General features: G+C 35.0%; 1 long non-coding RNA gene across 1 annotated transcript in view; it reads right to left on the bottom strand.

The window, feature by feature from the left end:
- Nucleotides 1-19,791, bottom strand: part of LOC103104088 (uncharacterized) — a 90,638-nt gene that overhangs the window by 13,111 nt on the left and 57,736 nt on the right. The window contains exons 3-4 of the long non-coding RNA XR_471548.3: nucleotides 4,414-4,691; nucleotides 4,206-4,327 (exon numbers count right to left, since the gene is read on the bottom strand). This is a non-coding gene — a long non-coding RNA (uncharacterized LOC103104088). The remainder of the gene's footprint in view (nucleotides 1-4,205; nucleotides 4,328-4,413; nucleotides 4,692-19,791) is intronic.

Genomic DNA, 19,791 nt, shown 5'->3' with positions numbered 1-19,791 from the left:
GGTTTCTTCCTTCTGTTCTGCCGAAGCAGTCTTCACATGCTGGGTGAGCAACGCTAGCCAGCCTGTTGAAGCCATTGCCCGGGGTGTGGCCGCTGCCACATGCTAGCAGCTACTGGGAGCCACAAGTGAGAGCTGGGTGTCAGGTGGGTGTCAGAGGCTGGAGAGCTGCCCTAGGAGGGCACGACAAGCCCTCCATACCAGAGATACTACCCCTCCCTGAACACCCCATACACCCCTGAACTTCAGTAAAAGACTTTATATTATTATATAATTTAATTTATTGTTATTATACAATTTAATTAATGATATAATGTATATTATGATATTTATATTATTTCAATTAAATTTCAATATTATTATATTATTTATAATTGTTTGATTCAGCTCTATTGATTTCTTTCCTTTAGATCAATTCTCTCCTAATGTTTCCTATTTCTCAAAGCTCCTTCCAAGGTACACACATAAACCACACTAACATCTCAAAACAGAAATATATTGATGATTGCAATGTAAATTGTTTTGCATAATTTCATGCATGCATTTCCCTCTGCATCAGTTCATACAAGTCTTTCCATGTTTCTTTGAAATCAGTTCTTTTCTCATTTCTTATACCAAAGTAGTATTTCACATATTCCTTTAATTTATGGCTTTTTGCCACCACAAAAAATAAATTTTGTATAAATATAAGTATTTGTGTAAAAATGCATACCTATAATTCCTTTTTTTCTTTTTTCTGATTGTATATAATGCTATGTGCACTGTTCAACCTACATCCAAAAAAAGATCCAGCAATCTTTCTTCTATACTTCAATATTTCCCTACCAAAATGACCACATAATCATTGCTTTGCAAAATTCTGGAATTATTACATTAATATTCCTTGATCTTAGATACCAATCATGGAAAGGCGGGAAAAAGAGAAGAAATAATATAGAGAGAAATTCAATTGTTTTTCAGTTGTTTCATTTATATACAATTCTTCATTGTCCCATTTTGGGTTTTCTTGACAAGATATTGGAGTGGTTTGCCATTTACTTTTCCAGTTCATTTTACAGATGAGGAACTGAGTTAATTTGCCCACTTCACATAGGCATTAACTGTCGCAGGCAAGATTTGAACTCAGTAAGATCAACTTTCATTTTATCCACTGTGCAACCTACCTACCTCAATCCAATCTTATCCCATCCTTAACTATCAAAGAAAAATATTCCAGTCAGATAACCCTAATGTTCTTAGACAGGATCAACTGTTGATACTACTGACAATATTCAATAAGACCAAAGCCATAACTGATAGTGCCATTGGCATATTCCATTTTAGTCCATTATAGATACTCATTTTTAAGGCTAAGTAAAAAACAGTACAGTTGGGGCTCTTACCAAGATTTAGCCCCAAAAGATTTTTTTACAACTAACTAATAAATCCCTGAAAATAGGATATAATGGAAATGTTGACTATAATATCATAAATATAAGCTTGCCTCTGAAGGATTTCCAAGATTTCCAGTTCATAAAAAGTTTAATGTTTCAATTGAGACTTACACCAAACTTCAAATAATAATGGCCCACTACAAATTACTGTAAGCATTTCACATAAAAGAGCCAATTTGCTCACAGCATCCATGACTGGGAACGTCTTTGTCCCAGAAGTGAAAGCAAGTTAAAGGTAGCGAATAGCCCACATCCTGTGAAAAACACATCTGTGTCCAGCAGGCTTATATTAGATTTGGACTTCAACCAACACCCTGCCCCTTCCTGCAAACATTTTAATATTGTAAAATAAATAATTGGATTTGCAAGCATGACTCCATGGTGAAATTAGTTTTATTTTTGATAAATTCATTTCCACAAGAGAATGCAATTTTTTACTGTGTCCTCTCAGCCAATCTTCTGAACAAGCCATCAAGTCACAACTGTTACTTCACTCAACAGCATTTCTGAAGGTGAACGACAGCTTGCATATATGTGATGTGCATATTTGTGCCTTTATGACTTTTTCACATTGTAGACTATTTTCACAACCATAAGGGGTAAAATATGCCTATTTTATAGATAAGGAATCTAATCAGAGCAATGGAGCAAAATTTGCCAAAGATGAAGCAGAGAGTTAGTTCACAGAAACATCTTACCTTATTGTTAGGTCTATTCGTCATTAAATCTGTGCTTTTTCCACCATTTTTGACCCTTTCTGAAATGGTGGAAAGAGCACAGATTTAATGACTAATAGGCTACTACTCAGTCCTTTTGACCTCTTTGCTCACTATTGAGATTTGTATTCAACTTGCAATCGTTAATGATAATAAAACATAATGAGCAGAAATTAACCAACTAATATATACGAGGACCAGTTTTGGAGCTAAGGGTACAAACGGAAAATTAAAATAGAGTACCTGCCTTCTAGGCACTTATAGTCTACTAGGGAAAAATTCATAAATGTCTCCTTCAAATAGGAATAAGAAAAGCAATAGCTAGTATGTGTTAGTGTAATAAAAAGTTTGTAAAGTACTTTGCATCTATTATTTCATTTGATCTTCACAGCTGTGAGGAGGTACCATTATTCTCTCCATTTTATAAATTATCAAACTGAGACAAAGGTTAAGTGACTTACTCAGTATCAAGCTAGTAAGCCGGTTAAGACCATGTTTAACTAGAAAGTATCAGCTGGTACTTGTCTGACACAAGATTTGAACTTCATTAAGGTTTCCTGACTCCAGGTCCCCTGATCTCTATTCACTCAGTCACATAATTTCCTGAAGCCAGAAAATAAACCAGAGGCTAAGGATATCGGTTTAAATGTCTATCAGCCAAAAAAGTATTGGTCTTCTCAATATACTTCCTTTTAGATAACTGACATAACAACAGAATCATCAATTCTTTCCTTACAACTAACCCTTGACCATCTTTCTACTCTTAGCAAGGGAAAAAATAGGAAATAAAACTACAAAAAAAAAGATTCATTTCTCTTCTACATACTATAAGGTAGCAGATATAGTCTAAGTAACAAATAGAAAAAAAATTCAAAAAAAAATTTTATTTTCCTGGTTTTAGAGTCCCCTTGGAAGACAGTAAAGCATCCTGATATACTGGCTGTCAGTGGCTAAGGAGATAGCCCAGAAGGGATGCAGGATGGCTAAGGAATTCAGTATGGTTGTCACTGTCAGGAAATGGTCATTGATGGGCTAGTGAGCATGAACATTCAAAGGCATTTTTGAATATCAAGGAAATTTTGAAATCGTTGAAGGAAAAAAATTGAGAAATCTGCTCCACTGTGAAGCCATTCCAGTAGCTGCATCCTAAGCCTCATTGGGATCTAACTGTCTATGGGAAGATTGTGAACCGACTGGGAAAAGGTTCTATAGGAGTTCTATAGTTCTACAGGAGTTCTACAGGAGAACTCTGTAGGAGTTCTATAATATATATAATAATATAAGGAAACCTTCTGAGCAGATCAAGGTTGAAGTAAAGCTCCTGTTCTTCCCAAAGTCTGTACTTTGATCGTTCAAAACTTCAGAGCACCCCTATAGTCCAAAGGTGTCCATGACCATTATTCTGGCATAAAAAGTGGGTATGTACATTGTTGAATACTAAGATTAAGCAGCTGCAATGATACCGTCTAGCCAAGATTATGGTGGCATTTTATAATCTGAAACTACTTAGGATTGAATCTTTGACCACCAATAAAAATTAACAAAATTAATTTCCCTGAACTGTCACCTTCTTTCTCCTAATCTTGAAATCCCTAATCTTAGTGCAAAAAGAACAGCCAATGCCGAAATGCTGCCCAGCACATCAAGAGTTAAGGTGCTGTGTAGACAAGGTAATGCTAAAACTCTCCACTTGAGGGTGGACAATGGCCAGAAACAGGTGCAGCAGCCCAGAGGATGAAAGCCTTATTTGAGGTATGCCAGGCATAGAACAGAGTAGGCTAGAGAAAGGGTTCAAGTTGAAGTTAATTGTATGGAAGCCAAAAAGATAAAATAAGAAATAGAGAGATCAGGAAGTTTGAATTTATTATTAATAATAATAACTAAATAATAAATAATGTTATTAATAACTATTAATGCATTATATAATATTAATAATAAATGATTTATTGGTGGTTATTAATAAATAACATAATATTAATAATTAAAGGTCACAAAGAGGAGAGCCATAGGGAGGTGAGAGACACAAGTCAGAAGATCAAGGCTAGACAAATGGGTTTACCTGAGGAGAAGAGAAGACTGATGGAGGATCTTTGAGATGCTTTGTAGAGTCAAAGATTATAGGCACTTTGCTTGAATGCTGTCTCCATCCTGTTTTACAGGGGCCATTTGCCTCCAATTACCCTGCACCAAAGAGATTGAGAAGCTCTTTACCCAGGAAGCCAAGTGAAAACAAACCAAAATCAATGAAAAGGATTTTGAGGTGTTACCTTCTGAGATTCAGCATTCAAGATGAAGGCGTAGTATCCTGGCAAATAAGCGTTGTTGGTTCCTTTCTCATCTATCTCTTTATTAAATTAATTGCTTATTTAATCAGGGGTTTTTGTTTCAGAAATGAACATCTCCATTATTATAGGAAGCAATGCTGGTAGAGTATAAAATATGCTCATTTTGAGTTTGGAATCTGGGTCCTAATCTAGGATTCATCATCACTTACTATGTGGTCTTGGACAAATCATTGAACCCTTCTGAGTCTCAAATTCTTCATCTGTAAAAAGAGGATAATATGTATAATATTAACCTCAAAGCTGTTTTTTTTTCTTTCTGGAAAATGATTTCTAACATATACGTATTATAAAAATCCAAGTTGTTATTTATGTTTTGATGCAACTGAAATTAATTATTTGATTCATTCCAAATATACTCAGAAGTAAACTATTCACAAGCAAGAGGATGACCCTTTTAAATAGGGACAATTTGATGGAAAGAGAACAAAACAGAAGTAACTGTAGAAAGAAAAAAAATGCCACAAAGAGAAAACACAAGGAAAAGATGGTGAGTACCCTGTTTTCCCGGGTCTAAGCTGCATGTGAGTGCCATGAGGACTTGGGCAGAAATAGCTGAGAAACCCAGATTCCTAGAACTACTTGATGACCAAGGCAAACATACCTTGCCTAGTTATAGTGTGGATAAGCAGAAATGTAGATTTTTATTTATTACCATCATATAGAGGTTAGTCATCTCACAGTAAAGATCCTGCTTTGGATTAGGGCAGCTAAGTTTGAGAGCTCAAAGAATAGCTCAGAGCCGAGAGCCCATTTCAGGAGAAAACCCTTATCACGTCTGGACATGACTATTAGAGCCTGAAAGAGAAACGTGAATTCTTAAAACATCCACAATGAAATTCTGCTTAATACTAATTTGTAGAGGTCAATTGTACTAAATTGTAGAAGTCAATCTAATTTAATTTATTTTTTTAAACCCTTACTTTCTGCCTTTGAATTAATACTAAGTATTGGTTCAAAGGCAGAAGAGCTGTAAGAGCTAGGTAATTGAGATTAAGTGACTTGCTTAGGGTTACACCACTAGAAAATGAATGAGATCAAATTTGAATCCAGGACCTCTCAAGTCTAGACCTGACTCTATCCACTGAACTCTCTAGCTGCCCCAATCCAATTTAATTTAGCAAATATTTATGTAAGGATTTAGACATTTTCTTAGGTAGCATGGGCTGATTGACTCAAAGAAAAGCACAAGTCTAGGAGTTTCTGGGTCTAATCTACATGGCAAATAAGAGTTCTTGCAAGTATCATCCTTATCTCCTTCCAAATGTGAAACATTGGATCCTATCCATGGTTCCTCCTCTACCTCACTCTATGAATGTTGTCTTCTTTTGCTGGAATCCAGGACCTCTACATCATTTCCTGACTGTTTTCATACTAGGTTGCCATGCAAGTATATAGACAATTCTAGCAACATAGTGATACTATGTGTACAATCTATATCGTATTACCTGCCTTCTTAAGGGAAGAGGGAGTGGGGAAATGAGAAATAGATTTGGGGGCATTTATTATAATTTATTTCACATTTGTAATGCCATATGCATTATATTATTTTGTTACATATTATTTTATGTTTTCAAATCTATAAAAAATAAATAAATATAATATATAAATAAATACATTTCTATATAAATATATTTTTAAAAGAAAGGATATGATGGACATGAATTCACTAATATTTTTAAATGAAAATTAATTTTATTCATTACAACACCATCCATAAATATTTTAAAATGATAATGCATGTGTGTAAAATGTATCATTTATCTAGCATATACAAAGTATGTTTTATTCTTGTTATGCATTGTTTTGCTTATCTTATTAAAGCTAAATTAAAATTAAAATCACAAAAAAATAACTGCATAAGAACTATCAAAAACAAAACAAAAACCTAGTCTTGATGGATTTATAGAAGAATTCTATTAAATTTTTTAATATGATATTATTCTCCTAGCTCAGAGTAGGATAAAGCAAAGAAGAACCATAGAAGGAAAATATCACCAATGGATACTGATTAAAATTTTTAAATAAGATGCTCTCAAAAAAGTCCATGACAAAGTGATGCAGAGCAAGAGGAGCAGAACCAGGAGAACATTGTACACAGAGACTAATACACTGTGGTATAATCGAACGTAATGGACTTCTCCATTAGGGGCGGTGTAATGTCCCTGAACAACTTGCAGGGATCCAGGAGAAAAAAAAACACCATTCATAAGCAAAGGATAAACTATGGGAGTGGAAACACCGAGAAAAAGCAACTACCTGAATACAGAGGTTGATGGGACATGACAGAGGATAGACTCTAAATGAACACTCTAATGCAAATACTATCAACAAAGCAATGGGTTCAAATCAAGAAAACATCTAATGCCCAGTGGACTTACGCGTTGGCTATGGGGGGTGGGGGGGGGGAGGAAAAGAAAATTATCTATGTCTTTAACGAATAATGCTTGGAAATGATCAAATAAAATATATTTTTAAAAAAAAATAAAAAAAAATAAAAAAAAAAGTCCATGACAAGTAATTCAAAGAATCCATTTCATTCTGATTGAAGTAGGAGTCATATAGTAAGGCTAGGATGAGTTGATATTAGGGAAAAGAAGCAGGATATTAAATCATATTGAAAACCAAAATATCTATAACCACATGATTATCTTGGTAGATATAGAAAAGGCCTTTGACACATAGCAGTACTGATTTATGACTGAAATCTTACAAAAATATAATCATATAGGAATATTTAATATGCTAATAAGTAGCTATCTAGAACCAAAAACAATCATATGCAAAGGGAATACACCAGAAATTTTTCAATAAAATAAAGAAGTAAATCAAAGATATCTACCTTTCCCACTATTATTTGATATTTTATATGCTAATAATAGTAGCAAGAAAAAAAGAAAGAAATTGTCTGCAAATATAGGCCAAGGGATGACAAAATGATTTCTATTTCCTTATGAGGTTTTACTAATTTACCTAGAAAACTCTAGGAAATTAACTCTATTAAATCAAGACAGTAGATTCAGCAAAGTTGCAGGCTACAAAATAAAACCACAAAAACATTATCAGCATTTCATATCAGTCACTGTATCGAAGAGCCAAGAATAGAAAGGGAAATCTTATTCCAAATGATTACAAAATGTGTAAAATGTTTAAAAGTTCTCTACTGAAGCATGCTTAATGCTTTTATAGATTCAATTATAAAATGGTTCTCAAAGAAATAAAGAACTTAAGTAGCTGGAAAGATATTAGTGTTCATAGCAAGACTGTGCCAATTTAATAAATATCTCAACAAAGTCAATTTACAGATTTAATATTACAACCAATTTTACTACTGAAAGGATACTTCACAGAAAAAGATAAAACAATAATAAAAGTCATTTGGAGGAGCAAAATATCTAAATTATCAAGGGAAATAATTTTAAAAGGTAGGCATAAAGGAAGAAAGGAAAGGAGGGAGGGAAGAAAGAAAGCAGGAAGGAAACACTAAGTAAGTAGGGCATTTTTTAAAAGAAAAGAGAAACATAAATCAAAACACCTTTAAGATTTCACTTCACATCAAGCAAATTAGCAAAGATAACAAAAAATGGGAATAGTTAATATTTGAAGAGTTGTGGAACGATCTTAATGTCCAGTTGGTGGAGCTGTGAATTGGAATGCACAACCATTCCAGAAAAGAATTCAGAATTATGCAATTTAGAGATTAATTTAGAGATGAAAATGGTCCCAGAGATCTGTTAGACATATCCCAAAGAGGTCAGTGACAAAAATAAAGGTTTCATATGCGACAAAATAGTTAAAGCTGTACTTTTTGTGGTAGCAAAGATCTATTAAAAATGTAGATGTCTGGGGGAAGCTGGGTATCTCAGTGGATTGAGAGCCAGCCTAGAGATGAGAGGTCCTAGGTTCAAATCTGTCCTCAGACACTTCCCAGGTGTGTGACCCTGGGCAAGTCACTTGACCCCCATTGCCTAGCCTTTACCTCTCTTCTGCCTTGGAACCAATACACAGTATTGACTCCAAGATGGAAGTTAAGGGTTTTTTAAAAAATGTAGATGTCCATTAGTTGGGGAATGTCTAAATAAATTATGATAAATTAATTTAGTGGAATATATTGATTTGCTATAAGAAATGATGAATATAATGAAGGTAGAAAAGCATGTGAAGATTAACATGAAATGATTCAAAGTGAAAGTAAGCAGGATCAGGGAAAATCATATACACACATACATGCACACTTACTACAACAATATAAATGGAAAGAACAACCATTTACAAAATAATTGAAACAATGTAATAAAATTATTTTTAAAAAAGAAGAAACAAAAAGCAAAAGAAATGAAAGAATAGATATAAGAAAATAAATCTCATTGCTTTGCAGAGATCGAGGTGGGGTGGAGCTGCATCTCATAGGTATGGAACATTTCATATGTCAGTTTTTTTCAGTGTTTTACTTAGATTGGAGTTTGTTTAACAATAATATATTATAAATATTTTTAAATTAAATATAAAGTATATATATATAACATATATATATATGTTATATATAACATAAGTCAACATAGATGCAATTTATTGTATGATAAAAATGATGTAATTGCATTATTGTACTTTATAACTACAATGCATTACAGATATTAACAGATTACCCTGCTCTCCATGAGAGGTCTTTTCTAACAAAGTAAAACAAATATGCGAAGATAATACAGTAACATCATCTGAAAATGATTGCAACAGTTCACATCTATACCATGAGCCCTCCCCAAAAAAACTTTAGTTTTAAATTATTGTTTTAATCAACAGAAGATTTTTTTTCTCCTTTCCCCCATAGCCTATTTAAGAGAAAAAAGGAAAAACAATTTTTTGTAATATGCAGAATCAAGCAAAACTAATTTCCTCATTGATTCTACATGCAAAAAAAATATGCCTCCTCCATTATAAATATCATTTCTCTGTCAGGATGTAGATACTATGCTTCATCATAGATCCTTTGGAATCACATATGGTCATTGCTTTAATGAGAGTTCTTACAGCTTTCAAAGTTGTCTTTAACAATTCTTGTTATTGTATAAATCGTTCTCCAAATTCTGCTCATTTTTCTTCATCAGTTTATGTCTTCAAAATCATTCATTTCATTATATTGTTTTTTACAGTATAAATTGTTCTTATGATTCTGCTTATTCACGCCATCAGTTCACACACATCTTGCCATGTCTCTTTAATACAACCTATCTCCTAATTTTTATGGCATAATTAATAGTATAATGCCACATCTATATGCCACAACTTAATTAGATATCCCTCACTTGATAAGTATCTCTTTACTTTCCAGTATTTTTCCACCACAAAAAGAACTGCTATATATAGTTTTGTACATATAGATTCTTTTCATATTTCTATAATAGATTTTGTTGAACATTTTCCCCTTTTCCTAGCTTTATTATGTTTAAATTCTTGGGTTTTTTTTTTAAATAAAGGATAGCTCTCTTGGAGAGAAGAATGGAATAATTATAAGAAGAAGTAGTCTAAGTGCTATAAAGAAAAAATATCAATAAAAAACTTTTATTAAAAAAGTAATATCCTTGAGGGTAGGTATTGTCTTGCCTTCTTTTATGTTTATCCTCAGTGCTAAGGGCAAGACTTGGCACTTTGTAAACACCTAATAAATAATCAATCCAACAATCCATCTAATTTATCTATCTAATCTAGATTATAGACAGACAAGTAAATTCAGTCTAGGTCAGATAGCAGTTCTTTTTGTGGTGACAAAATAAACTGGAATCTAAAGGTATGCTCCTTAAGAGAGGATGGATAAATTAATCCAGAGAATAAACATAAATAAAAATATAGGGAGATATAAATGTAATAATAAAGAGGGATGAATCAAAATTATTTATCTTCTTCATTGTGCTGCTTTAAATCTTCATAGCACCTTGATTTTTTTTTTACTTTTGGTTTAAATTGTCGACTAAGGGAATCTAGAATTTTTTACATGCTTTTGTTTTCTGAATTCTATTCTGTGTGTGTGTGTATGTGTGTGTGTCAAACTCCAGAAATTATACTTAATAATGAAATGGATGGCAAAGACATCACTTGTATCTCAAATGATTTTGCAAAACAAATGGATACACAGACCAAATATCACAAAAATAATATTTCTGAATATGGTTTAAAAAATTCAACTTTCAGACCAATTGCATCAAAATAAAATAATTCAAAAAAGCCAGTGTCTGCATTAACATCAACAAATTCACCCTTCTGCAGTGTTTCAAATTGAGTATACAGATACTTCAGGTTCTGTACAGAGGGGGATATTCAATAGTTTTTGTCACAATAAGGTGGAGTCTTGGTGGTGGTACTGTCAAGAAAGGCATCCAACATTAAAGAAAAATAAAAATCGTGTCATATATGGAATGTTTGGGGAATTGGAGGGATTTAACCAAGAGAAGAGAAGACTTTGGGTGATATAATAACTACCTTCAAATATTTGAAATACTTTCATATGGAAAAGCAATGAAACTTGTTCTGCTTAGAAGCAATTTTTTATTCAACATAAGGAAAAGCTTCCTAGCAATTTGAGTAATCCAAATGTGAAATGAACTGCCTCAAGAGGTATATTGGGTTGCCCATTACTAAAGGTCTTCAAAGACTGTATGATCATTTGTCAGAGATACTGTGTGGGGATGGGCTAGACTAGGTAGCTTCTGAGATTCCTTCCAAGTCTGAAATTCTGATATTCCATCTATTTATAAAACTAGCCCTGAGGGCAAGTAGTGAGGCTCCATACCATTTTTATGCCCTTACCTTCCATCTGCTCCCACCAAACAGCATGCCTTTGTGCCAGCCAGTTTGCTTCACCATTCTCTGAAGTGTATGGAAATTAGTTGACTCGCATTTACTTAGATTTAGTACAAATAGGAAATAGTCTTTCCATTTTAACTTAGGAGACATTAAACTTAAGTATAGTCTCCTCTTGGGCTGGCCAGATCAAAGACAATAAATAGATAGAGAGTCAGCTTATATAAAGGAACTGATTTGACAAAATATATATGAAGTGCCTACCAGGTCTAAAACCCTGTGTTAATTGCTAGGAATGTGAAAATTAAAAAGAATATAACCCCTGCCCACAAAGAGAACTTTTAATCTAGTAGGAGAGATATATGTACCTAAATAATAAAGATAGAAGAAAAAATATTAAAAAGTCAAAGCAATTCCTTACAAAGGAATTCCCAAATATCCCAAATATCCCAAAAGATAATTCTGAAGATTTCCTCGGGGGATTTGTTTATTCTTTCTTTTCTGATGTTTCTGGCACCCCAAAAGCTGAAGGGAAGTGAAGAAAAGAAGAAAAGAAAGAAAGAAGGAATTAGTATAACTGCTCTTGGCCCAAGTTAATGTTGCAGTCCTTTAATCTGTTATGCACTCTCCAAAATGGGTTTTTTTCCCTCATAAAGTATCCCTTGCCATCTGTGCCTGATCCATTTGCCACTATAGCTCCCATCATCTTTTTTTTTTATTATCTTAGAGGGGAAAAATCATAGGACTGCTATAAGCATTCAAATTCATGTTTTGGCTGCTCTGAGAGTAAAGATATAAATATGTATATAGAAAAGGGTTTTCTTCATAATTTAGAACAGCATAAAATCGTAAAGCAAAGCAAAGATCATATGATCCACAGGACTGATTTTTTAACTTGGCTTATCCTTCCTTGCTATGGATCTAATGTTTTGCCTCTGAGAATAGAATATATTAACAGCCCTAAAGTCAAAAAGACAGGATATTTTTTAACAAGAGCCTCCCCTTCGCCAAACATCCAGAGTTTGTCTCCAAGGACTTTAAAAGAAAGGAAAGAATGAAGAACCGGAAACCATAAAGCATGCATTACCGCTATCATCTAATTACTGAATGAATAGCACAGTTGTTTTGTCTGATTGCACTAAGCTAGTTATCCACTGCTAGCTTCATTGACAAAAAAGGAATCTACACAAATTATAGGGAAATTCAAGCACTAAAGGAATGTTTTGGTTCAGAGGTTTGCAATGACTATTGGCTTTGGTTTCTGGCAAAGTTTGTCTTTGCCATATGAACTCGGCTGGGCTGGGTCAGCCTGAAGCTTTCCAAAAAGCCTGAGAAGAGGACAGACTTCCTTGTCATCTGTATCCCATAAATAAATTAAAGTGATGTTCTCCAGCTAGTGTTTGTTTCTTGGCAGGCTAATCTGCAATCAGAAAAAGAAAAGCCTTTCATTTGTGGACTCCAGCTAAAGGAAGGAAGCTTTTGTATGTGGATTCACCGGAGACCAAAATATTAAAAAGTGGAAGAGGAAAACCATATGTTGCTGTTCTCTTAAGTAAGCAGCTCAAAAGTGCTGGTTAAAAAAAATGTTCCAATCGCTGATACTGAGAAATAAGCATTCGCCTATGAGTAGAAGGTTCATTCATTGCAGGATCCATACCTCTGACCACTGTGCTGTCCTATCACTTTTCCAGTATGTGTTCTAGACTAACTTGTTCCTCTAAATCCTGCATAAAAGTAAAACAAGCACAGAAGAGGGCTACAATGACTGCTCCAATGTTTTCAGGAAATCCAAAATGGTCAAACAATCACTTCTGGTATGTTTCTTTCTTTACATTTCATTCAGAAACAGACAGACAGAGAGAGCATCCAATGAAGAGAAAGAGAGGACTGCTTTCCAATATTCTAGACAGCCTATGCTATAGATGGACGTAGAAAGAGATCATGGCTTTTCATTCAATCAAGAATAAATAGACGTATGGGGTCGTTTGTGTAGGGCTCCTCCCATGAAGCTTATGGGAAAAGACACATATTTTGGCATCTTACTAGAGAGCAGGTGTGACGAAGAGACTCCTGGTTGGTCCTGGCAGGAGAGGGGGAAGGTGAGGATTTATGCCAAGGAGAACAGGCATTGGAACCTGGAAGCACCACCGGCTCCAAAAGGAGTGGGGAGTTCAAGTGGGCTTTTTGTGGGGACATGAGCAACATCAGCTTTCCTTGGACTTCCCCTAAGAGAAGGAAGAGATGTCTCTTCTCTCTTCTTCCCCAGCAGGAGCTATGCCCACATAGTCAAGAGAGCGTGGGCTTTTCTAGGTGAGCCTGAGACAACTTCAAATCCTTAGCCACCTCTTTTTCTTCAGTATTTCTTTTCCAAAGAGTGATGAGGAGAGAACGATATTTCACAATATCCAGAGTCATTCACTGGGTGCTGCTTCCCAGAGAGGAGGTACTCTCTGCCAGCATGCCCTTGTCAGAGGAAAAGATGACCCACCACGAGAAGAATGAACCATGCAAGCCTGGCTATCCAGAAGATACAGACCACAGGCTGAAATGAAAGGGAAATCTGTTTAACCATCCCACAAGTCTCCTTAAAGTCTTCCCTACCTCCTAAGAGCATATAATAGCAATATTCAGTTAGTGTTTCATGTTTTAGTTTTTTGTCAATATTTTAAGGTCTTTTGTGTTTCAAGAATTCCTCCTAAGGTAGAAAAAAATGAACAATTACCCTATACCTATTTGCTCCTTTGTTCAGTAGAAAAGAATGTTTTCTAGGTAAATGATCTTCTAATTAATTTTGAGATGTTATATAACAAAGCTACATCTAGAAGGACCCTGCCAATCCTTTTGGGGGCTAATTTCATAGGTTATTAAATATTATACCTCTAAATTCTGTCAGTGTATCTTAAATTCTCCACCAGACTAATTCTAATGCCTATAATGAATAGATAAAGGTCTACGAGGCACCTATCTTCTAAAATCAATGTCTATAAAAAATCAGAATATTCTTCATATTACTTTTAAAAAGATCACATTCAAGTTGAGTTTCTTCTTGGAAGAAACAGTCTGATAATTCTATTTTCACACCTATATTTTTTCCAAGAATAGTCTTTTAAGGTGTTTGCCTTTCAGGAAACGTTTTCATTACCTTGTGATTTTATGCATCATTGATTCATTTCCTTCTAGAAAGAAATTGATTTTCTTTTCCCTTTTGTTACTGGAAAATCTTATAGATTATGAGCAGGATCATAGAGCAGCTACATCCACCCCCCTCAATGGACAGAGTTGGCATATTAGATAAAAGTTTTGATATGGCTATTGTTTAACAGCATTTAATGGAATTTAAACATATATAGCTTTGCGGCTATTGTGATTATGCAGTTATTGTGATGGATTAGAAATCAGAAGACTTTCTTCCTTATGCCATAACTTCTGCCCTAGATCCTACAAAAGTTAGTATCTCTTTGTATCTTCTTATTCCCATGTGTTGCTGGAGAAACATCACCTCCCCTCTATACCTCACTGTCTGACTGTAAGGATAAAAAAATAGCCACTTAAAGTGGTCAAGTGTCTCTGAATAACCTTGTTCTTCATCCATAAATTGCCTAGATCAGGAGTCAGCAACACTGAAAAGTCACATTTGACTCTTGAAGTAATGCTTGGAGTTCAAAAGAAATTAATGTGTCTATACCGGGCAGTTAGGTGGCTCAGGACTAGGGGCACACTGCCCCCACAATCTGGGAAATATGAATTTTTTTCTTTTATGACCTGTTTACAGTATCTTATTGTAAAAAATGGGCTAAGTTTTTGGTCATAGGCTATATAGTTTTTAAACTTTGTATATCATCTGCTGGTCTTCACATGTCATCCATGGTTTCCACAAAACTCTCCCCAAATTCCCACTTAATTATTTATGCCAGTCTGATATATATATAAACCTCAATAGGGAAAGTCAAGATGTGGAATGAATAACTATTTTACAAAGAACTCAAGCAAAGGGATCAAACAGAGATCAGAAGTACAAGGACACTCTCCAAGTCTCTCTGAAGAAATTTATTATTGATTGTGAAACACTGTAGAGGCTGGCACAGGACCACCTAGCATGGCATGCCCTCATCAATAAAGGTGCCATGTTTCATGAGCAAAGCAAAATCACAATCTAAGATATGAAAATCAGAAACATCTTCATCCCAAATGTTCAAAGGGACTATTTGCGCCAGACCTGTGGTAGGGCCTTCTGAGCAAGTCTTATTGGACTAATCAGACACAATTGAATACCCTGACCCCAAAATTGTGGTGTCGTTGGTCCTCTTCCAGTATAAAAGACAAACCAGAACAAGCTCCCCTGGAACTTTCTGTGAGTACATTTCTCTCCTCCTACCTCTATTTCCTACCATCCAAAGTAATAACTAATAAACTCACTGTACTTATTTGTTGATAGGAGAAAGCTATAATTCTACAGAATTCTTTATCCAGTCTCCATACACACAAATATATTAACACATCTTTCTGGAGATAACATGTTATTTTTTAACCTTTCTAAAGTAACTTTTAAGAATGAATAAATCAAAAAGGACCAAAAAAAAGATTTATGAAATAGTATAAAGGAGATTGATGTCCAATTTCTCTGAGATCAATAGATATACTTTTTTGGTCTTCATTTATAATTCAAATCTTGCCTCAAACACTTGTTGTATGAGTCTTAATTTTTTGCCTATAAAATGAAGATGTATTTCTTATTTGTTCATTTGTTTTTGGAGCATAGCTAATATACAAATACATTTTATATAACATCACATATGTAAAGGTTATTGTATTTCTTGCCTTTTCTATGGATGGGGGAAAGGTAGAGAGAGGAAGATAATTTGAAACTGAAAATAAAAATAAAAGAAAAGAAATTGAAAGAAATTTTAAATGATATCAGACAAGTTGGTCTCTGAAGACCCTTCCAGTACAAAATCTATGATCCTATTAATATCTGGATTCCCAGTGAGGAAATACTCTTTTTAACAATGGAAATCAGCAATTATTCTATAATATAGCTTCCAAGAGTTGCTGGCTTGCCCTAGGTTATACAGTCATTATGTTTAAAATTCCATATCCAGCATGTCACACTGCATCTCATATATTCACATATATCCACTTTGATTCAACAAAACCCTCACTGAATGCTCACTATATACACATAACTGTGCTAGGCACTAGGAATAAAAAAATAAATAAATATGGCAGCTAAGGGGCACAGTGGATAGACTGCTGGACCTCAAGTCAGAAACATTTATTTTCCTGAATTCAAATCTGGCCTCAGACATTTACTCTTTCTGTGACCCTGGGAAAATCACTTAACCCTGTTTGCCTCAGTTCTCTCATCTGTAAAATGAGCTGGAGAAGGAAATAGCAAACCACTCCAGTAGCTTTACCAAGAAAACCCCAACTTGGGTCACAAAGAGTTGGCTATGCCTGAAAAGACTGAACAAAAATAACATGAGTGGAACCTATTCTGAAGGAGCTCCCAATCTCACCCATGTATAACTGTATTTTAAAGTCCCATTCTGCCAACATCCTCCCAAATGCCCCTTCTCCCCAGGGGTCTCCTCACTGGCACAGGTATTCAGAAGCCACTCTCATGGGAGAGGGATTAAGCAAGGTCTTACCAACCAGCTCTGGAGCAAGAGTGTAAAGGGAGTGTGACAGCCCTCTGCCAACAATTGTTTCGGGTCATTGGCAGCTGTGTGCTTCTTCTCCTCTGGAGCCAGGCTTATATTGGATTCCAAGGAAGAATGCAAAAATAGGCTTGAGTAAGTTTTCCTTTTCTTTTGCACTTGGAGGGATAGAATGATAGTCCTTTCCTAAATGGTTTCAAACAAGCTCTATATGAAAATATTTGGGAAGTCTTTGAAAAAAAGAATTGCTAGATGAGACCAAAATAGGATTTGTTTTCACCAAAAGTTTTTCTTTCATCATCTGTTGTTGGTCATGAAAAGTTTATTTCCCTTGAAGGAAATTTTCTATAGACTCAGAAGGGGTCCCCCAACTTACAAATGATGCAAATTAGACTTGTGTTCAAACTATTGGAAAATTCGACTCGGGATTAATGTCCTACAAGATTACTACTTTAATGTGTTCTACAAATAAATATAGTCTAAATCAAGGAGTCATCAGCAGTTCTCAAAGTCACGCTTTTATTTCCAGCCCTGGATGCTGCTGTTGATCTAGTCCATTTCTGCTTTGTCAGTTTCAGACTTGGCTTCCTGGGATGGACCTTGAGGGCCTCCAAAACTTCCCTTCCATCTTGGGTGGTGCCCTAGGTCCCTCCGCAGACTTGCTACCACCTCCCCATCAGGGCAGCATTCCCTCAAGTTTTGCTTCAGGGCTTCCGTAAACTTCTCTTTTGTCTGGTATGCATGTGACTAAGCAGCCTACCTATCCAGTTTCTAAGGTATCCTGAGGGGCTCCTGGCAAGCTCAGAGTTCTGATGAAGTAGCCATCATTTTCACACAGGTGTCCTAGCTCTGTGCCAAGACATCATTTGTTAATAAGTCAGGGCTGAAAAAAAAAAATAAGTCAGGGCTGGTCTTAGATAGAGTCAGAAAGAGGGTGGCATTTGTCTGTGGTGCCCACTTCTGTTCCCTTTGAGTCCTGGCTCCTCCAACCTCCAAACCTTGCCTTTGCAGCATTCATTGGACTCCCATTCATCTAGGCTCTTATCCTGCCTTCTTTCCCAAGTTTGGAAAAAAAGTGATCTGACAAACTCATTCATCCAAAAATATTGGGAAACTATTGAAGTAGTTATCAAGAATGACTCTTTTTAAAAGGCTGCTAATATAAAACAATGTTTAATAAAAAGGAATGACTCATGTATGATGGAATTTCAGTCATTAGGGAGGAAGATGGGGTTTGGGGGGGAAACGAGGCAGTGTAGGGAAATGAGCATCAGACCTAGATTCAGGAAGACCTGAGTTCAAATTGTATCTCAGGCATTTACCAACTGTGTGACCCTGGGCAGATCTCTCAACCCTGATATCTCCCTGTGATATCAGGCCAATCCTTTCCATACTCCTAGGAAACTTTGTTCCAAAAATTCAGTCCATATTCTGTTTCCTCAACCTCTCACCAATATCTTCAATGTCTCCTTTTCATCAATTAGATCCTTCTTTTCTGCTTTCTAACATACTCAAGTCTAAGCTTATTTTTAAAACAAAATTTCACTTGTCCTTGATGCTCTCTTCTGTCCTGCACATTATCTTTAGCTTTCCTTTACTAAGAGGTTTCTTATAGTGTGATCATTTGCTCCCTCCATTCTTCAAAATACATTTCATCCTTAACAATTTTTGCATTTTTACCTTTCTATTAATCTATGAACCCTTCTTTCTCAAGAATCACTGCTGGTTTCCTAAAGAACAAATCCAAAGACTTTCTCCTCATTCCTTTCAGTACTTACTTGTTCTCCTTGAATTCTATTAAAAACACCACTTATCACTCCATCTCTATGACACCAAAACATCCAATCACACGCCTTCCTTTTTCTGTGCCTCTCAGATGCATTTCCTCTCTATTCTTATTCTTACCATTTTACTCTAGACCTTCATCACTTGTGCCTAGTTTACAAAATATATCTCCCAGCTCTTCTTCTCTCATACCCCACCAGGTTAAAAATCCCAAGATTTTGTTTTTCCACGTAACTTACAATTGGATCCCAGTTTCTACCACACAAAGTCTAAATTGGTCTATCTGGATTTCAACAGCTCTAAAATGTGATTCCATAACATGGTTCCAACTTTATTTCTCAATAGTCCCCTAATATAAACTGTATGCTTGGGTCAGGTTAGTCCAACAGGACTAAGAGAGAATGGAATGTCATATTCTCTAAGTCTTACAGGATGACCAGATTGTACTACATCAGTCCACAAATCTTCAAAACTAATAGGGATCTATTCAATTCAACAGACATTAGATACCTACTCTGCATAAGAAAAGTATTATGCTAGGCAAAAGGGATAAAAAGACAGAAAAACAAAACAGTCCCTGACTCTAAAGAACTTTTATATTTTACTAGACTTGGAGGATGGAAAAGAGGGAAATAGGTTACATTTAGGCTAAGTAGCTAGGATATATTTCTAGTGGTGGTATGAATAATGGAAAATTAATAGTTAACAAATGACAAAAAATAAGATTGGAAGTAATTCAGAGGACAATAGAAAAAATATCGTGGAAATAAACAAGTTTCCAACAATGACCAGAATGCTTGTAAAATTCTATATATACTGAATGGAAGGCTATTGTTTGACATATAATCCTCTTTTTTGTTCTTCCTTTTATATATAACAAATTTCATAACAAAAAAGAAAATTAAAATTTTACATTATAACATACAATATCTAATTTGTGTTCTATTTGTGTGTGATATATAATATCTATATATTACACATAATATATAATATCAGGCAGAAGATATATGATGGGGGAAATGGTGGTGGGTCAGTCAGGTAGCAAGTGTGAGGGATAATAGATGAA

Source organism: Monodelphis domestica, chromosome 8 (genome assembly GCF_027887165.1).
Source record: "Monodelphis domestica isolate mMonDom1 chromosome 8, mMonDom1.pri, whole genome shotgun sequence".
In the NCBI taxonomy this organism is placed as follows: Eukaryota; Metazoa; Chordata; class Mammalia; order Didelphimorphia; family Didelphidae; genus Monodelphis; species Monodelphis domestica.
This window is presented reverse-complemented; position numbering and strand designations above follow the sequence as displayed.